The sequence below is a fragment of the Callospermophilus lateralis genome, chromosome 2 (genome assembly GCF_048772815.1).
Source record: "Callospermophilus lateralis isolate mCalLat2 chromosome 2, mCalLat2.hap1, whole genome shotgun sequence".
In the NCBI taxonomy this organism is placed as follows: Eukaryota; Metazoa; Chordata; class Mammalia; order Rodentia; family Sciuridae; genus Callospermophilus; species Callospermophilus lateralis.
This window is the reverse complement of record NC_135306.1, coordinates 157,944,821-157,964,572: the sequence shown is the minus strand read 5'-3', so window position 1 is coordinate 157,964,572 and position 19,752 is coordinate 157,944,821. Positions and strand designations below refer to the sequence as shown.

At 35.2% G+C, this 19,752-nt stretch overlaps 3 pseudogenes; 1 reads left to right on the top strand and 2 right to left on the bottom strand.

Moving 5' to 3' along the window:
* Positions 1–10,062: 10,062 nt before the first annotated feature.
* Positions 10,063–10,825, bottom strand: LOC143389442 (cilia- and flagella-associated protein 97 pseudogene; annotated as a pseudogene).
* Positions 10,826–10,875: 50 nt separating this feature from the next.
* On the bottom strand, positions 10,876–18,838 carry LOC143389431 (cilia- and flagella-associated protein 97 pseudogene; annotated as a pseudogene).
* Positions 15,724–18,079, top strand: LOC143391489 (olfactory receptor 10A3-like; annotated as a pseudogene).
* Positions 18,839–19,752: the final 914 nt, after the last annotated feature.

Below are 19,752 nucleotides of genomic sequence, written 5' to 3'. Positions count from 1 at the left end.
CTTGTTGAGAAGCTATGTGATATTCATTAGTTACCCAACTGAACTGTATTTAAATTAATAAATAGTGAAAATATATTATATTTCTTCGTAAAAGTATGCTTAATTTGTTTAGTTTCCCATGTTTGAAAATATTTTAGGAGACACTCTTTTTAAATACTGTATCATTATTATTTTTTTACATTTCTATAACATATGGTAAAACAACCTAGTCATCAGTTTTGCAATTAGGAACATTCATGTCATTACTAGACTATTTTTATTAAGATGATGCTTCAATAATTATCTATATGTTATATATAGATAATTTTATTTTTTGTGTGATTAGATTTCTCAAAGTGGACTGAGGAGATTTTTTTTTGTAAATGTATACATAAATATATGTATATATGTACACATACATGTGTGTATGGAGAGAGAGAGAGAGAGAGAGAGAGAGAGAGAGAGAGAGAGAGAGAAAGAGAGAGAGAGGGAAATTGGGAATCCAATCCATGGCTTTGTATATAGTAAGCATGAACACAATTGCTGTGCTATATCTTCCACCCTGTTTATATAATTTAATTGCTATAGCAGAATTACTTTTCTAATGCTTGTAACTATTTCAGATGGCCTGAAAGCCCACTGAGATTAACCAATTGCTTTAAGCTCAAGAGACCTACAAATATACCAATGTGATTTTTAATTCAGGAGTACAAATCTCTTCAGTGAATAAGTAAAAAAGAAAAAAAAAAAGAATTTATTTTGTAAAGGCCCAAACTAGATCACTTCATGGAGTTACACATGTTATAATACCAAGCTACTTTATCTTGGTATTTTTTCAAAGATTTATGCAGTGGTGGTTGCCAGAGAACTATATGGGAAGTTTCTTGAACTCTCACTTGGAAGGAATAATCATAGTTTTCACCTATAGGTGCTGTTTAAGAAACTTTTGTTGCATTTGCATCTGTAGGCCAAAATATACTCTCCATTTTATTTTAAAAAATGAGTGATTCTTTTTCATTGTTTACTGTTGAAACTAATGGAATTCACTGATCATTCTTTTTTATATGGTCCTTGGATCACCTCCAGTCCTTGAACCCTATTTACTGCATGCTTCCCCCAACTATCTTGAGTATTCTGTGCTGTTGGCATCCCTAGGAAACTGACTCTGAAATGCAGTGAGGAGTGCAAACACCTGGGAAGGAAAAGAGCTGACAGGATTGGCAGGAGGAGTCCTCCTACTTCCCAACAGCCCTCCTTCTTGCCCAATGGGGAGCTCTGGAGTATACATTAGGGCATCCCACATGGGTCAGAAGTGCTAGATCCTTGCCCAGTCATTGACTGGAGACTCTTTTAAGAATTTCATACATAGTCCCAGCTATGTAAGAAGCTGAGGAAGAAGTGTTGCATGATTCCAGGTGTTTGGCGTCAGCTTTCACAAAATAGCAAGACCGTGTTTAAAAATAAGTTTAAAAAACATTAGAAAAAGATAACTATATTAGTTGTTATAATAGTCAAAATCAGAAACATCTGTCACAAATTTTAGCTTTTTAATTATAGACACTGTTTGAAGAGCTTTATCTTTCTCTATAATTTCCTTCTTGTAACACTTTGTAAGATGGAGTCTATGCAAATCTCCATTCCTCAAGTCAATACTTTAAGTGTGTTTTGCTTTTGTAGGAACATCAATTAAGTATGCACTGGACCTTTTTGTTAGCTTCCCAATCTCCAGTTTTTATTCTAATGACTCATTTTCATTTTATTTTGTTCAAAATTCTTTGCTGTCTTTAGCCCTTACTTCAGTATCTTCTGTCTTTATCAACATCTTTGCTATCAACGTTGTATTTGACATTTTAAAATCTATCATCTTCCTGAAATCTGTCCATGAAAGTGCTACAAGTTTCGTTTGTTTTGCTGCATCCTCCTGAGCAGGCATAGTTTTTATTTCATGATTTTCTTCCATAGAGACAGTTACTTTATAAGCTTTTAAATATCTTTAGACACGTTTTTGGGGACAATTTACATCCGCTCTGTGCTGTATTAGTGAATGTTCTTTCTGTGTTGATTGCCTTTCTTGTTTCTTCCCTCCTTTCCCATTACTGTGATGTGGGGCCTTTTAATCATCTCCCATTTTGATAAGAGTGTGTTCTTTCTTGAGCAAGTTATCTGTAAGGTGTTTGGTTAGAGAAAGGGACAGGCTATGTTTCAAGGCAGCATAAATTGCCTTGAAGAACACAAAAACATTCTTTACGAACTTGGAGCTCCATCTTGAGCCAGATTCCATGAATTCCAATGTGCTTTTAAATTAGATCCCCAGGTGACTTGGACACACTTTAAAGTTTGAGAAGCTTTGCTGTACAATACAGTGTAAATCTTCATACTAACCATGAGTTAGTTTTTTCTTCTACTGCTCCCCTGCCATTAGATGATTAGAACTCACATATACCATATTACCTTACTAACAAGATAGCTTTCTAAAACTACAGTTGGACAATGTGATCCTTTGGTTATCCATGCCCACCTGCTTCTCTTCTGTTTTAAAACATGTCTGGGGAAGTCTTTACTACCAACCTTCTTAAGCAGTTCTCATAGCTCTAAACAAGCGATTATGGTCACTACAATGATTCCAAAATTTAGCATACATCAGAATGCAGAAGCAGAAAAAACACGCCTTCATACTTATAGGGTTCTGTCTGCATCTGAACATTAAATTGATGGAAATAGATTGGAAATAGATATCAGAAAACTCTCACAAAGACTAACCAGAGAAGCAAAGTTGATTAGTTATACATTGAATTGGGCAATCATGATAACTTTTGAAGAAACAGTTACATTATTTTTTATTCTTTTCAGTTTTATTACAAGGAATTCTGTATGGCTTAAAATGTGAGTTATTTTAACAATAGTTGTATGGAGTTATTTTGGTCTTGACTAACGTCCTTGAGGGTAAGGATGCTGTATGTCCACATGGGAATTTTACCTTCTGTTTTTCAGAATCAGTGTGAAGTTCAGTGTGATCTTCTGCATCTGCTGTTTTTCAAGAGCCTTTAATTTAAATACTGAACATCAGAACAGTATATTTTAACCCCTTCAAGAATCTGACTGATGCTAAGCCAGAGGGTTGGGCTCCACACAAAGTGTGTCTTGCAGCAGATCTGTGGTGGGGTCTGGTTGCGTGCTGATGCTGCCGACCTGGGGCTCACACTTTGGAACCACAGCTCTGGAGGAGGAGGCCGAACTGCTCATGAAGCATCCCTTTTGAATCACATGCCTCTTATTTTCTCACTGTATCTGACTGTTCCTCTCCCATGTTGTAATTTAGGTTAAAATATGTGCTGTTTTAAAAAAATATGACATTTAGATTCAAATATCTCATTGTTCTTTGGGGTAATTTCTTGGAGCACAGTGACATCTTTAACTTGTTATTTAAAAACCAGAACTTCACTTCCAATAAAAAATTAGCTTTTATTTAATACGAAGTAATAAATCCAAGAACTAGATGAATAAACAAACAAAATGCAAAAGGCTTTCTCCGAAACTCTCAAACTCTCATCTCCCCAAATTCTCTCAAAAGTAACTCTCATCCCCAGTCCATTCCACGGAATAATTATTCTAAATTGGTGATGTACATTCCTTCTGATATTTCTGATGGATGTAAAAATAGTGATGTCTATACATGTGTGTTATTCAAATTAGAACAAGAGTTTATACTCTATTTTAAGCTTGTTTTCTCTGCTTTTAAGACTTTAGTTTCCCTTTTTGTTTTAAATAAGCAAATCAGAAAATGTTAGAGTAGAAGCCAAGAAGGAAGCTTTCTATGGAAGTTGAAAAAGAAAATAGGGAAAATATGAGATGAGAACTACCATTTCAAAACCAATTTTAATAGTTCAAAATCTTTCACAGCATGTAATTAAAAAGGAGGCAACAATAGTTTAATATTTGACAGAAATAAAAATAATTCTCAATAAGAATCTGACCTCATAACTAGAACTTGGACTGGTATACTTTCTAGTTGTAAATCTAAATCTTCAAAGTATGCATAAAAAGTGCAAGTCAACCAAATACAAAACAGTGCCAGATCATCCTTTACTCTATATTCTTGAAAATGAAGAGACTAATGTACTCATGAGTTCTTCACTAAAAAATGCCCCGTAAGCTCTTACAACTTCAAAGTTCTGGGGCTTAAATCAGAGAATACTAATTTTCCAATTCTTATTCAATTCATCATGTATGTGCAACCATGACAACAAAATCATAATTATGTTTAAAAAGAATTATTGCTCTTCCAAACTTTTACTTTAAGTCAAGTCCTTGTTATTAGCAATACTTAAACTTTCCATTTCAAAGTAATAAACACTAAAAGTCATTAAGTTAGTATTTAGCTGGGCATGGTGGTGCACACCTGTAATCCCAGTAGCTTGAGAGACTGAGACAGGAGGATTGCAAGTTAGAGGGCCACCTCAGTGATTTAGTGAAGCCCTCTGCAACTGAGTGAGACCCTGTCTCAAAATAAAAAAGCCAAAGGGCTGGGAATGTAGCTTAGTAGCAAAGTGCCCCTGGGTTAAATCCCCAGTACTTTGGGTAAATGTCCAAATGATGAGTTTTAAATTCAGCATTATCTTATCCTTAAAGTAAAGTTTGTAAACAAACAGTAAAAGTGCAATAAGTTAAAAAACCAAATAAAACAAAACCTCAGTTTAGTACAGCTAAAGCTTATAGAGACAGCAGATATAAAATCTTGTTCACCAGAACCAAGCATCAAATAATGTCAAAGAACATTGTGAACCAAAGAAAGCAGCAGAAAATCCTCATAGCCAAGTTGTGTTCTTGAGAATTTTTAAATTCCATTGTTCTCACACTGTATGTGCCATATCCTGACAAAAAAATCTATGAATATAAAGTAAGGCCAAGAAATTATGAATTAATGGTTAGTAAGATGTCATCTGCCTTACTGCTAAAGCTTCTGAGAAAAGGAAGAGCAGCATACATGTCACGGAGCTTAAGCACTGAAAACTAAAAAAGAAAAATTGCCATGGCTAGAGAAAACTCATGGTAAATAAAGACTTATCATTTAATATGAAAACTTTCTTATACATTGTAAAGGTATACTGAAAAGGCTGGTAATGAAAAACAGTGATAACTGTAAAATATCATATTTGGTATGAAATAAGAGCTTATAGATTGACAGAAAAATATTCAAATGTCAAATGTCAACTACATTATAGCCGATTGCCACTAACAATTCCATTAAAGTAGGTACTCTTTTAATTCTGAGACTGGCAACAATATTTCCATAAATCAGTCAAATAAGCCAAACCAAAGCAAAAAACAGAAAAATTAGGTAATATTTATGGTAATAGCCTCAACAAATGTAAAATTTATTTCTCTTTTTGTTTATATTTTAGTTGTTTTCAGACCCCATAAAGAGTAGCTGAAATTTATATTTTTGCATTTTTTAAAATTTATTTTTAAAATTTTAATTTGTTATATATGATAGCAGAATGTATTACAATTCATATTACCCTTATAGAGCACAATTTTTCATATCTCTGGTTGTACACAAAGTAGAGTCATACTATTTGTGTCTTTATAAATGTACTTAGGGTAATGATGTCCATCTCATTCCACCATCTTTCCTACCTCCATGCCCCCTTCCTTCCCTTTCCTCCCTTTTGCCCTATCTGGAGTTCCTATATTCCTCCCATGTTCCCCACCATCCTCATTATGAGTTAGCATCCCCATATCAGAGAAAACATTTGGCGTTTGGGTTTTTGGGAATGGCTAACTTCACTTAGCATTATATTCTCCAACTCCATCCATTTACCTGCAAATGCTATTTTATTCTCTTTTAATGCTCAGTAATGTTTCACTGTGTATATATACCACATTTTCTTTATCCATTTATCTACTGAAGGGCATCTGGGTTGATTCCACAGTTTAGCTATTGTGAATTGTGCTGCTATAAACATTGATGTTTCTGTGTCCCTGTAGTATGCTGTTTTTAAGTCCTTTGGGTATAGACTGGAGAGTAGGATAGATGGGTCAAGTGGTGGTTCCATTCCAAGTTTTCCAAGGATTCTGCATAACTGCTTTCCATATTGGCTGCACCAATTTGCAGTCCTACCAACAGTGTATGAGTGTGCCTTTTCCTCCACATCCTTGCCAACACTTATTGTTGTTTGTATTCTTGATAGCTGCCTTTCTGACTGGAGTGAGATGAAATCTTAGACTAGTTTTGATTTGCATTTCTCTAATTGCTAGAGATACTGAACATTTTTTTCATACATTTGTTAACTGATTGTATATCATTTTCTGAGAAGTGTCTTTTCAGGTCCTTTGCCCATTTATTGATTGGGTTTTTTTTTTTTGGTGTTTTTTGAGTTTGTTATATATTCTAGATATTAGTGCTTTATCTGATGTGTATGCGATAAAAATTTGCTCCCGTTCTGTTCACTCTCTATTCACTTCATTGTTTGTTTCTTTTTCTGAGAAGAAGGCTTTTAGTTTGAATCCATCCCATTTATTGATTCTGGATTTTAATTCTTGCATTATAGGAGTCTTATTAAGGAAGTCGGGGCCTAATCCAACATGATGGAGATTTGGGCCTACTTTTTCTTCTAATAGGCACAGTGTCACTGGTTTAATTCCTAGGTCCTTGATGCACTTTGACTTGGGTTTTGTGCATGGTTAGAGAGAGGAGCTTAATTTCATTTTGTTGCATATGGATTCCAATTTTCCTAGCGCTGTTTGTTGAAGAAGCTATCTTTTCTCCAATATATGTGTTTGGCACCTTTGTCTAATATGAGATAACTGTGATTATGTGGGTTTGTCTCTGTGTCCTCTACTCTGTACCATTGGTCTACAGGTCTGTTTTGGTGACAATACCGTGCTGTTTTTGTTACTATTGCTCTGTAGTATAGTTTAAGCTCTGGTATAGTGATACCACCTGCTTCACTCTTCTTGCTAAGGATTACTTTAGCTGTTTTGGGTCTCTTATTTTTCCAGATGAATTTCATGACTGCTTTTTCTATTTCTATGAGGAATACCATTGAGATTTTGATTGGAATTGCATTAATTTCTATATAGTGCTTTTGATAGTATGGTCATTTTAACAATGTTAATTCTGTCTATCCAAGAACAAGGGAGATCTTTCCATCTTCTAAGGTCTTCTTTGATTTCTTTCCTCAGCAATCTGTGGTTTTCATTTTAGAGGTCTTTCACATCTTTAATTAAGTTGATTCCCAAGTATTTTATTTTTCTGAGGCTATTATAAATGTGGTAGTTTTCCTAGTTTCTCTTTCTGACGATTTGTCACATTGTACAGAAATGCCTTTGATTTATATGTGTTGATTTTATATCCTGCTACTTTGCTGAATTCATTTACAATTTCTAGATGTTTTATGGTGGATTTTTTTGTGTCTTCCAGGTATAGAATCATATCATTCTTTTCCTATCTGTATCCTTTTAATTTATTTCATTTTTCTAATTGCTCTGGACAATGTTTCAAGAACTATGTTAAATAGAAGTGTTGAAAGAGTCCATCCCTGTCTTGTTCCAGTTTTTAGAGGGAATGCTTTCAATTTTTCTCCATTTAGAATGATGTTGACCTGGACCTTAGCATAGATAGCTTTTATGATGTTAAGATGTGTTCCTGTTTTCCCTAATTTTTTCTAGTGTTTTGAACATGAAGGGGTGCTGTATTTTGTTGAAGGCTTTTCCTGTATCTATTGAGATAATCATCTGATTTAAAGAATCATATGATTCTTATCTTTAAGTCTATTAATAAGTCTATTTATTGATTTTCATATGTTGAACCAACCTTGCATCCCTGGGATAAATCCCACTCGATTGTGGTGTACTATTTTTTGATATGTTTTTGTATTCTATCTGCCAGAATTTTATTGAGAATTTTTGCATCTATGATTATTAGAGATATTGATCTGAAGTTTTCTTTCTCTGATGTGTCTTTGCCTGGTTTTGGAATCAGGGTGATATTGGCCTCACAGAATGAGTTTGGAAGTGCTCCCTATTTTCACAAAATAATTTGAAGAGTATTGGTATTAGTTCTTCTTTAAAGGTCTTGTAGAACTCAGCTGTGTATTCATCAGTCCTGGACTTTTCTTGGTTGGTAGGCTTCTGATGGTGTCTTCTATTTCATTGCTTGAAATTGATCTGTTTAAATTGTGTATATCATCCTGATTCAATTTGGGCAAATTATATGACTCTAGAAATTTGTTGATGCCTTCAATATTTTCTATTTTATTGGAGTACAAGTTTTCAAAACAATTTCTTCTGTATTTCTGTAGTGTCTGTTTGGGTTGAAAAATCTGCTGAGATATGAAATGGTCTTCCCCAATATGTAATCTGATTCCTCTCTTTTGTGGCCTAAAGAGTCTATACTTATCTGTATCCTAGGAATTTTCATTATAATGTGCCTTGGCGTAGATCTGTTGTAATTTTGTAGTTTTGGTGTTCTATAAGCCTCTTGTACTTGATTTTCCAATTCATTGTTCATGTTTTGAAAATTTTCTGATATTAATCATTGAAGAGATTGTGCATTCCTTTGGTTTGATACTCTGTGCTTTCCTCTCTCCCAATAACTCTTAGATTTGGTCTTTTGATGTTATACCATAATTCTTGGATGTTCTGATCATGGTTTCTTACCATCTTCACTGTGTGGTCAACTTTATTTTCCAGATTGTATACTTTGTCTTCATGATCTGATGTTCTATCTTCCAAGTGATCTAGTCTGTTGGTGATGCTTTCTATTGAGTTTTTTATTTGGTCTATTGTTTTCTTCATTTGAAGGATTTCTGATTTTTTTCAAAATCTCTATTTCTCTCTTAAAGAAATATAACAGTATCATTTAACACACTGTTGTGACATACCTTATTACCTGTTTTATTGACTCTTCAAACTGGTGTTGCTATTTAACTGATCAAAAACAAAACAAAACAAAAAAAATAAACAAAAAACCCCTTGTGTTTGTTCATGATACAGCTGATTTGGTCTGCATTTAAATTAGTCTCAAGGAAGTAGACTGTAAATCTAAAGCCCACCACCCTTGTCAAAATCATTAATACTATTTTACCTAAATGTATGAGAAAACAAAAGACAAGCTTTTACGTTGAACTCTCTGATATTCCCAATATGAGAGAATTTGGAATGGCTAATAGAATTTTTAAGATCTAACAGTGCATTTACACAGAAGTTCTGGGTACTTCTGGCAAAATTATAAGGATTGTCCCAGTACAAGCTTCTCTCAATCTGATCTGCACATCAAATCTAAATCAGTTAGTTCCATCCATAAAAACAAATTTCAGGATGTCTCATAACAAAGTGTAACTCTCATAAATCAGGTTGTGATTCACCATACAAGTTCTAAAGCAAATAGAAAACAAAATAAAATAAGAGGTAAGCTCATGGTTTAAAGCTTGTAAGAAAAGAAAATAACATAAAATGAGAACTGCATGGTGAATAGCTTGGGTCTAATATGCAATGATACTGTCATTACTGTTTTATCAACAGGACAACTGAATCAATTTCTATGCTGAGAAAATAAACATGCATTACTACCATTTTCTAATAAATCCACAAACATTTTATATAAAATCACTCATAGTATACATTGTTTTTTCATTAAATTGTCTTTTTGACAACAATTTTGCATTGAATCACAAACAATAAATTAACTCACTGTTATATAGTTTAAATTGCTGGAAAAAAGTATTTAGATATTAACATAGTTAAATATAGTAATATACAAAAATATGTCAATAAAAATTGTATGAATACGGAGGGAAGGGGAAAGGGTATGGGAGCAGGAAAGATGGTGAAATGGGATGAACATCATTGCCCTATATACATGTATGACTGCACATAGAGTGCCACGCTACATCATGTACAGCCAGAGAAATGAAAAGTTGTGCTGCAAATGTGTACAATGAATCAAAATGCACTCTGCTATCATATATAACAAATTAAAGTAAATGAATAAATTTAAATAAGAAAAAGAAAAAAATTAGATGAATGATGTTTAAAGTAATAATGTTTTATAACTAAGCAGTGCAGACTTTGGGGGTTAAGTCATAGCAATAGGCCACTGGGTGTGTCCAAAACTAATTGCTCAGTCTTACAACTGAGACCACTATTAGCACTGGATGTCCTGGAAACTTCTCTTAATAGGCTGCATTGGTGAAGTGGATGTTCTTAGTCTTCTAGAGGATGGTGAACTCAGGAGGAGATGATCACATATTGCAATGGTAGTCCATTAGCTGTTCTGAGTATTTCATACCCATTGCTGGCTTCATAGTTTCAAGTTTTTTCAATAAAGCCACATTTTCTCTTTCAAACTTTTGTTGCTCCTTCTGGTATTGAGAGCACTATAACATAACTTAGAGGGTTGATCAATGGGGATTGTACTTTTGTTTTCTGATTTTTCAGCCTGCATTGACAGTTCTTTCAAAAGTCTTTGATTTTCCTGATCAATCTGTCTCATCTCTTCTCTTGTGAAAGAGTAGTTTTTCCTAGATACTACTGAGGGTTGATCACAATGAAGTTTTTGTGGTCCCTTTTTATTTATTTGCAGAAAAGATTTTAAAAGATGATTCAGGTTCATTGTGACATGTAAGACATTGTGGTCTAAATCACAATTGAACACTGATGACTTTGGGACAACAGCAGGCCCATGTTTTTCTTTCACTTTCTTGGCTGCTTTCAAATACCTTGAATCATTTTTTAAAACCTCAACATCTTCATCTGCCTCTTGACTCCCATTTTCTTGCCTTTGAACTTTGACTTTTTGGTCATTTGGTGTATTCAACTCAAAAGATGGAACAGGGCTGATCATCTGGAGTTGATAAAGAATTTATCAGAGACATCATCTGAACAGTCTGGACTTCAAGAGGAGGAAGGCAAAGACAAAGAAAAAGAGGGAGAGGAACTAACCTTGAAATTCTTTTTTCTCATGTTTGTATTTGGAGTTATTAGATGGTTTAGCTGACTTGGACCTCTTATGATGTTTGTGTCCATCATCAGTATTTTCCTGTTCATCTGTATAGTAATTCTCCTCACCTTCTTTTACAGTTTTTGGAATTCTATTTGGAACGGGCAAGTGTGTTTTAGTTCCTATTGCAGCATCACATAATTTTTTTTTTTTGGATCCTGAAGAAATGGTTTGCATAATACTATTCTCTACAAGGTGTTTATCTGGAGAAATTTTTGCTTTTTTTTCATTTTCCTTGTCAATAAGATAATATTCTCTCTTTTTTGTACTCCAAATTTCAAATTTCTCTTTTCTATATCCTTATTTATTCTCTCTTCAGGGTTATCACTTTACTTGTCAAAAGTAATTTACTTTCATATTTCTTTAGTTTTTCAAAGTCACTGTCAAAGCAAGAATGGTCTATGTCACCTTGTGATGTATCTCTAAAGCAATCCATAATGGTAAAATATCTCCCAAGTGCTTATGGCTGCCTGTCTCTTGGGAGGAAAACTGAGCCCCAATGGCAGGGAAGGTGGCATGCATACTGCGGTGTGGAAAGACTAGTTTTTATTATTTCTTTTTATTCTTTTTCAGTTTGATTGCAAGGAATTCTATTTCTATTAATAAGATTTTGAAATTTATTGAGATTTTCTTTTGGAAAAAAGAAGTCAGATTTTGTAAAGTTTCCATTTATATTTTGTGATGAAATGTACTCTGAAGGATATAAAATGTGTTCTTTTTATCCCATGTTTAGTCTCATTATCATTTATTAAATAATATAATAGTAGTTTAATCTTCCCATATATATTCCTTTGCTATGTATTGACTTTCTTAGACTTGGAGTATACTGGGGTATGGTCTCTATATTTGTACTACTATGTATCAATGATATAATAGCTTTGAAATCGAGATAAAGATGAATATTATGACTTTTTATTATCTCAACATGTGTCTGAAATTTTATTCACACACTTTTCAAGGAAATGTAAACTACAGGCAAAAACATGATGATTGTTTGTCTACATGACTATGACTTCACACAAAGTGTGTACACCTGTGATACAGTCAATGGCATCTGGACATATAACATGGTGGTCCATCAGGGGGCCCTGTAGGATTGTATGGGGTGTGAATAAGGAAAGCACACTACACACAGCGGGCCCTTCTCCTGGAGAATGACTATAGTGAATGACTTGGGAAGGGTCCTTGGATTGGATTCTGTAAATGAAAACCATTCTCTTAGGTTAGTGTTATGTTTCTCACTGGACACAGATTAAAGAGAATGTATCTCTAAGCGTTATTGGTAGCCTTATTGCTCCAAGGAGGAGAGAACAGTCTTGAGAGGTATGCTTCTCCTAGAAATCAGAGAGGAGAAATACAAAAGGAGAACATTGGTCCAGGCACGTTGTCTGTAGGTTCATCCAGCCCTGTATTCTTCTGAAACACAGCATGTGGTTTTCTTCAATGCCCTAGCCACTTTATACCAAGCCCAGAGTCCCTGATCCTCATGTATACATTGAGAGAATAATAACAATGTTTTCCCTTTACATAGAAAGTAAAGAAGGCAGAGAAGTTCAGTGATGTGCTCCAAGTCCTATCAACCAGTCCAGATCTTTTTACTCTAGTCAAGAAGGTCTATGCATGAAATCAACTGTAATGATGCCTTCTCTCAAAAATATCAGTGGCTCTCTATTTCTTCTGGAAAATATGCAAGTTCAGGGCTCAGGAGTATCCAGACTTAAATCTCAGAGGCTTCAATCTTCTTGCTTTACTTAATTCCCACCATTGCCCAAACTGTGCATTCTGTCCAGTTGAATTCTTCATCTGCCACCTGCCTTTGCTCACAACTCCCCTGACTCCTCCCTTTTTCCCTGTTTACAACATTCATTCATGCTCTGATTACACAAAAATCTACTGGGAGATATCACATTGGATTTGAGCCTCTGTGTACAAGGCCCTTAGTCCTCATGGACACATTGAGAACTGGCATTCCATGTTTTTCATTTTCCTTCTCTTAGTAAGATAATATTTTCATGTGTGTTCTCTTGAGCGTTCTTCCCTGAGGGACTAGGTTCAAGTCTCTGTGGCTCTCATACAAAATATGAGAAGTTCTGTGGGAAGCATTCAAAATTCTCTCCAGAGGGATTCTCTGGGGCACATGATTCTATGTCATAGGAGGTTAAAAATCAGTGCACTCAATCACTAAATTGCATTTACAAGCAGGTGTATTTTAATAAGTGGTGAGAGTGCTGATAATGTAGCATGTAAACGTCACAGTCAATGCCCATAGGTAAGATAGTGTGGCTTCTGCTTGTGTGACTGTTAGTGGTTTTTTTCATTGAGTGTTCTCAGTAAGAGCGGGTGATGCTGTTGAAGACATGCCTCAGTGCTCAGGGATCAGTAGGCATGACTGAATATTTGAATCAGATGTTTTAGTTTGATGTTTTGTCAGTTTCCTTTTTATTTTGTTCAGAAAAAGTGCATCTCATATTTACAATCATGAAGAATTTGGATATAATAATGAGCAAATGAAAAGAGGGAGCAACATTTGTGGTCAATTGTGACTATCTTAGTTTTGTTTTGTTCTTGAAGTATAGGTTTTGTTTCTAATTGACACATGGTAATTGCAAATGTTCATGATATATTCTGTACCATTCTAATGTATGCACACAATCTTAATGATCAGATAAATGCAATTGTCATTTCTATAACCTCAGATGTTTATCATTTCTTTGTGTGGAACACTTAAAATCCTCTTCAACAAGTTTTTGATTTGTGCAGTTAGCTGTTGTCAACTCTAGTTATCATACTGGGTTTTTAAACATAATTTTATTCAAAACATGCTTTTAATCAGCATTATAAATGTTTTCTATTTTAAAATAATACTCCAAATTTGTAAATTTTAAAACCTATCCAGTTTCTAACATGTGGAACTCAGTACACATTTAATTTATTTATTATTATAGCCATTTGAATTGAGTTTTGATTATTTTGTCCTACACAGTATATTTTTTAATTTTAAGAGAGTTTTTGCTATTGAAAAAACATATAATTATCATGGCTTATATAGGCTTTGGATAATATGTCTCTGGTCCAACTCAGGAATGAAGCAATTTGCCTTCTGCTGTCGCTCATGCCCTACAGAGCTGCACTGAAGACACCATATACCGTCAGCTCACTGGGATTCTCTGTCCTGCTGGCTTCCTCATCTCCCTGCTGAATATCCCCTGGTTTTCAGAACATCACAGAAGACACAGTGGGCTCCATCTAGTCCCATTGCCATCAGGGACCTCTGACTTGAGCAAGTGTGTCCTGCCCGGTGCCTTTTTTCCTCCCACTTACCAGCCCTTCCACCCACAGCATCCAGTGACTGTGGTTGTCCTCTCCAGCTCCCCATCCACATGTAATCTTTCTCTTATTTAAATTGTCTAAAGCCCTTGTTATTACTTGCTATTTGTTTTCCAATTGTGCTCTGTACTGGCTTCGCTTTTAGACACTATTTTTTAGAGTTTAATTTTCCTAATATATTCCATTTATTTCTTTAAAGTTATTATTTTAACATGTGTAATGAGCTGGGGATTGTTGGGGGCATTGTGTAGATACTAAAATGCAAACAAAAGCTTTGCTTCAGGGATTATACTGTTGTGGGAATGATATTTGTATAAATGTGTATATAATGTCAATTGATAAAAATGGAAAAATACATGGCAATATGTGAGGGTTGTAGAGCTAGAGAGTTTGGGGGCTTAATGGGGTACTATTTTATGTAGCTTAGTGGTGAAGATCATAGTTGTTTTAGGTAGTGTGCTTAGGTTTCTATTGAGATTTGGTCTATACTGAATTGCTTATATTGCAGAGTTTAGAAAATGGTAGGTCCATCAGAGCTTGTTGAATAATTAATGAGTCATGATGTGCTTGATGAGACTGGAGAAGGAAAGAGAGAGAAAGAGTGGGAAAGAGTGGAAACTTTGAAATTGTAGCCTCAGAATGACCAAAAAGTGGGCTTGTCCTTAAATCATAATGGTCACAAGGATGAGTCTTGGATTTTTGGGGCTAAAAATTTCACATCCCAGTAAATCCCAATAGATTTGGCCAGACATTAATAAGAAGTTAATAAGCCCAAAACCAATTTACATGGTCTAGAGGTGTTACCTGAGACAGGTGCATTTAAAATACAACCCTCCCTGAGTATTCCTGTGGAATATTGTCAAACATCAATGTCACACAAAGTTCTATTTGTCTTGATACAATGAATATTTAAGTAGATTTACATAAAATTCACTCTTATGAATTACTGTAAAAAATTTGGATTAGCTTTTTCCTATTTGTCTACTTTATCACATTTTATTTTCTGTAGTCTTCATTGTTATATTTACAACAATTGAATAAAGAGAAGGATATCTGTGGTAATATGGGATTAGAATTTGTGTTAGAAAATATTTATATACTTTCAGGGTATGTTTACCTTAAAAGTACATAGCATACAAGTTGTGATAGAAACTTGATAGCATTTTGAATTTTAAGACCAGATTTTTAAGAATTGTTCACTTTTACTTTATATTTGACAGATTAAGTAATATTGTTAATCTTAGTATTTTGCCATTCTCCAAGTGTTCCAACATAAGTTTTTTGGAACATGGGTTCCTCTTTTCATCCTCTGCCAGAATTTCCATGCTGAATGCAGGCTGCTACTCCTAGCCTCTGGACTGTGACTTTATTCTTTGATCATGTCTACAGAAACAATATAGGGCTTTTGTACTGCAATGAAAACACAAAATCAAAGCTCTGTGGTTGAATTCATCCTCTTGGGCTTCTCTGATTCTCCTAAACTCCAAGAGCAGATCTTTGGTGTTTTCTTGGTAATTTATTTGGTTACCCTGATGGGAAATGCCATCATCATAGCTGCCATCTTGCTGGACCAGACCCTCCACATCCCCATGTACCTGTTCATGCAGAATTTATCTGTGGTGGAAGTGAATTTCAGTGCGGCCATCATGCCTGAAATGCTAGTGATCTTGACCATGGACCAAACTACAATTTCTTTTGTGGGATGTTTTGCACAGATGTATTTCATCCTTCTTTTTGGTGTGAATGAATGTTTTCTCCTAGGGGCAATGGCTTATGACTGATTTGCTGCCATCTGCCATCCTCTGACCTTCCCCATGATTATGAACAAGAGGGTGTTTTTTTTAAATTAATTTTTATTGTTGGTTGTTCAAAACATTACATAGTTCTTGATATATCATATTTCACACTTTGATTCAAGTGGGATATGAACTCCCATTTTTACCCCGTATACAGATTGCAGAATCACATCAGTTGCACAACCATTGATTTACATATTGCCATTCTGGTGTCTGTTGTATTCTGCTGCCTTTCCTATCCTCTACTATCCCCCCTCCCCCTTCCCCTCCCCTCTTCTCTCTCTACCCCCTCTACTGTAATTCATTTCTCCCCCTTATATTTTTCCCCCTTTCCCCTCACTTCCTCTTGTATGTAATTTTGTATACCCCTGAGGGTCTCCTTCCATTTACATGCAATTTCCCTTCTCTCTCCCTTTCCCTTTCACCTCTCATTCCTGTTTAATGTTAATTTTCTTCTCATGCTCTTCGTCCCTACTCTGTTCTTATTTACTCTCCTTATATCAAAGAAGACATTTGGCATTTGTTTTTAAGGGATTGGCTAGCTTCACTTAGCATAATCTGCTCTAATACCATCCATTTCCCTCCAAATTCTATGATTTTGTCATTTTTTAATGCAGAGTAATACTCCATTGTGTATAAATGCCACATTTTTTTTTTATCCATTCATCTATTGAAGGGCATCTAGGTTGGTTCCACAGTCTTGCTATTGTGAATTGTGCTGCTATGAACATGGATGTAGCAGTGTCCCTAAAGTGTGCTCTTTTTAGGTTTTTAGGGAATAGACCTAGTAGGGGAATAGCTGGATCAAATGGTGGTTCCATTCCGAGCTTTCCAAGAAATCTCCATACTGCTTTCCAACTTGGCCGCACCAATTTGCAGTCCCACCAGCAATGTACAAGAGTACCCTTTTCCCCACATCCTCGCCAGCACTTGTTGTTGTTTGACTTCCTAATGGCTGCCAATCTTACTGGAGTGAGATGGTATCTTAGGGTGGTTTTGATTTGCATTTCTCTGTCTGCTAGAGATGGTGAACATTTTTTCATATACTTGTTGATTGATTGTATGTCCTCCTCTGAGAAATTTCTGTTCAGGTCCTTGGCCCATTTGTTGATTGGGTTATTTGTTATCTTATTGTCTAATTTTTTTAGTTCTTTGTATATTCTGGATATTAGGGCTCTGTCTGAAGTGTGAGGAGTAAAGATTTGTTCCCAGGACGTAGGCTCCCTATTACCTCTCTTATTGTTTCTTTTGCTGAGAAAAAATTTTTTAGTTTGAGTATGTCCCATTTGTTGATTCTAGTTATTAACACTTGTGCTATGGGTGTCCTATTGAAGAATTTGGAGCCCGACTCCACAGTATGTAGATCATAGCCAACTTTTTCTTCTATCAGACGCCATGTCTCTGATTTGATATCAAGTTCCTTGATCCACTTTGAGTTGAGGGTGTTTTTGAAATTAGTCATGTTCTCATGGGTCTCAGGGATAATGGTGGATATTCTGCAGACCTCATGGGTATTCAGTTTTCCCTTTTGTGGCCCTAATGTAATTAATCATATATCTTGTGAAACCCCAGCAGTGCTGGAACTGGTATGTGCAAATCTGAGAGAATTTCCTTGTTTGAAATCTATGCCTTCAAAGGCACCATTTTGATTATATTGCTTCCTTTCTTGTTGATACTCTTGTCTTATCTTAGAATTCTCTTTGCCATCCTGAAGATGCCATCAACTGGGAGGCAAAAGTCCTTTTCCACCTGTGCCTCTCATGTCACATCAGTCATCCTCTTCTATGGCACAGCCAGTATGACTTATTTACAGCCCAAATCCAGCTACTCACCAGTAACCAAGAAACTGATGTCTTTGGCTTACACATTGCTCACACCCCTGCTGAATCCCCTTATCTACAGCCTGCGAAACCATGAGATGAAAAGGGCTTTGGTGAAATTATGGCAGAGAGCGGTGGTTTTACACACAGTTTGACTTGTTGAGACGCTATATATTTGCTTATTACTCAACAGAACTCTGTTTGAATTTGATAAATGATGAAAACAGATGCCATTTTTTGATATTAATGAGTTCACATTGTTGTATTCCTTGAGTTTGAAATGCATCAGGAGATTCTTCTCTTTTAATACTGTAGTGTTGTCATCTGTTTTGAAGAGATACTAAGTTTCCTTAGCACATGAAACAACAGTCTAGTCATGCATTTCCCTGTTATGGGCATCCACGTTATTATCAGACTGTTGTAACTAAGATTATGCTTCAATAAATATCTAGTTCAATCGGTTTCTATGTATTGATGCTTGTATTTTGATATGGCCATTTCCTCAAAGGTCATTCTGGTAGAATGAATGATATTTACACATAAACATGTGTGTGTGTGTGTCTGTGTGTGTGTGTGTGTGTGTGTGTGTGTGCTGGTTGAGATCCAACTGGAAGCCTTGCATATGCTAAGCATGTGCACAACCACTGTTCTCTACACCCTTCCCTTGTTTATATATTCTAATTGTTATTGTAGAGTTACTTCTTTAAATGCTTTTAACTAATTCTGACTGACCTGAAGGCTCACTGAAATTCACTAACAGCTATAACCTCAAGAGACCAACAGATAGTGGGTGTGATTTTTTTTTTTCTGGAGAGAAAAATCTTTTCAAGGAGTCAGTAAGAAAATGAATTATTGTTTACAGGATGAAATGAGTTCTACTTCATGGACTCATACTGGGATCATCCAAAACTGTATTTCTCTTGGTATTTATATATTTATGCAACAATGCATATATTTTCTGGATTCTCATGTGGTAATATTAAGTATTCTTTTCACTTGTGGCCACTACTTTAGAGACTTTTTTCATATCTTCCTTTTTAGGACAAAATGCCCTCAAATTGTTTATAAACAGTTTTGTTTTGCTTTTTAGTTGTGACAGACCTTTATTTTATTTATTTATATGCAGTGCTAAGAACCGAACCCAGTGCCTCACACATGTCAGGCTACTGCTGGGTCATAGCTCCAGCTCCAGCTAGTGGTTTTTTATTATTTATTTTGGGAAAATAATATGATTCATGAGTTATGCCTGTTTTCTAGAGTCCTTGCATTTCCTGACTTACAGTGTGAACTTTTCAGAGAGAATAATTTCACAGGTGCAAAATCTGGAACATTTCATACTTTGTCCTAATGTTCTGTATATATAGAGATAGATATACAGATATATATCTAGATATAAAAAACAGGCATTGAACCCAGGGGCACTTAATCACTGAGCACCAGCCTCAGCACCATCCCTGCTTTATATTTTATTTATAGATAGGCATTGCTGAGTTGCTCGGAGGCTTGCTAATTTGCTGAGGCTGGCTTTGAAGTTGTCTTCCTCTGGTCTCAGCCTCCCAAGCCAGTAGGATTACAGGCATGTGTCATTGCACCTTGCTAGTACTTTTTATTTTGTTTGTAGTTTATTGTGTATCATAGCTGTGAAGGAAAAGAAAACATAACTTGAGCATAACAATCATATCAAATGGGGAAAGTAGTGAGGATATATTCCAATTAAGTTTCAACATATTGATTTAGTATTGAATATTCAATGTTATTCAAATTATCATGACTACTAAAGTATAATTTGAATAAAATTGGTAGTGTGATATTAATTAAGATTCGACGT